Source organism: Pteropus vampyrus, unplaced genomic scaffold (assembly GCF_000151845.1).
Source record: "Pteropus vampyrus isolate Shadow unplaced genomic scaffold, Pvam_2.0 Scaffold312, whole genome shotgun sequence".
NCBI classification, from domain to species: Eukaryota; Metazoa; Chordata; class Mammalia; order Chiroptera; family Pteropodidae; genus Pteropus; species Pteropus vampyrus.
Window position 1 is genome coordinate 378,412 of NW_011889093.1, and position 1,784 is coordinate 380,195.

Below are 1,784 nucleotides of genomic sequence, written 5' to 3' on the forward strand. Positions count from 1 at the left end.
TCTGTCCCCGCCAATGTCACCAGGACCTGTGACACGCCGAACCCAAGGGGCACTTCCTGTCAGGAGCATCTGTGAGTGGTGGCCGTGCTGCCTCCCCGGGGGTCGTTGGGGGGCGGGGGGCCCCCTCTGTCCAGGTGAGCAGCTTCCGCGCTGTGCGGATTTCTCTCTGTGCCCCAGACGGAGGTGACCTCTAAACCCAGTGCTGCCTCTTCCTCTCCTGCCCGGCCCCATCCAGCCCCTGACTCTGCGTGCGGGGGACAGTGCTGACTGCTCCCTGCCTCGGCCTGGGTGCTCTCCTCCGGCCTGGGCCGTCCGGCCAGGTTCTGCTGGGGGCTGCCTCCCCCGGGGCCCCACGTGCCTGGCAGTGCACCCCGAGGTGGCCCCAGCACCTCACGTTCCCTCCTCTGTTTGCTCTGAGAGTCTGTGTCCCAACTACAGAGGGGCCATCGTGAGGGGTGGCCGAGCCCATCTGACTGTGGCAGCCGGAGCCTAGCGCACGGCTCACACGCGAGGCAGCTTGTCAGAGCCACACGCAGACGAAGAAGCGGATCTCAACCCACCGAGTGCGTTTCTGTCCGTCCCGCCCTGACCCCGGGGGTGACTGGCCCCTGACCACCACGCCTGGCCAGCAGCTCACGAGCTTCCCGTTCTGGTTGTCAGTGCGACTGCGGCCCCCGTTCAGTGGCCAGGGGCCACCTCTTCGCTCTGTACCGCTGAGCCTGGAATGCCTGGTATTTGCCCTCCTCTCTGTGGACCTAAAACTATCGCCGTTCCAACTCATCTTCGCGGGAAGGGCGCGAGTCCCTGGTGCAGGCACGGCTCGGCGGCAAGGCATGCGTGGTGAACTGGGTGGCCGATGCCCCAAGTGTGGCCGTGGCGACACGCTGGGTGGGGGAGGGGCGGGCGCCCGGCTGTCCGCGCCTGCACTCGGTGCTGCCAGCCCGGCACCTCTTCGTCGGGCTGGGCGGCTCCTCCCGGTGAGTCGCACTTGGCCCCTGCACCCTCGCCTGGACATTGTCATAGCCCACGGCCCATGCCCCCTTGGGCGCTAAAGAATCTGTCCGTATTCCAAAACTGAAGGACGGGCACTGGGCTGGCCACTCGCCAGGCGCCCTGGCTTCTCCAGGATGCTGACAATTACCATGGTTACGAGGGCAGCCAGCTGAGCCTGTGCGCAAAGGGTCTCAAGGAAGCGTCCAGCTGTCGTCAGTGCCCTGGGAAGCCCCTCGCCGCCAGGAGATGCTCAAGTTGCGTCCAGGTGTGACTGGGTGAGAAGCCGTGAGAGGTCCTGGGCAGAGTCCTCTGTCACCTCTCCTGTCACCCCCCTCTCCCCCCGCTAAGGACGACAGATTCTCTGCTAAGGAGCCCGTTCACCTGTGCCCCCGTCCCCAATACCAGTTGGGAATTTAACTTTCAAGTCGTGTGATTGCTGCGTCGCCATGGTTTCCAGTGAATTTGCTGCATCGGTTTGACTGCTTCCTTTCTCTACTGTTTATTTTGACAGCGTTTGCCTTCGTTTTGGCAAAAGAAATAACCAGACAGCTAGCCCTTGAAATGATCATATGCTGGCGTTTGAAAGCAAAGAAACAGAATATTTTAGAGTAAAATAAAAGCTCTAATTGCTTTTAGTGTGTTGCGGGTAAAATAATGCCATCTCAGGAGTGATCCGGGCTGTTACTGTGCAGCGGACCAGCCTCAAAAAATAAAAGCGTGGTTGCTTTAGAGTCCAGTAAAAACGAGAGTCGTTAGGAGTCGGGCAGCACCCTGCCGACCCCCGACGCGCC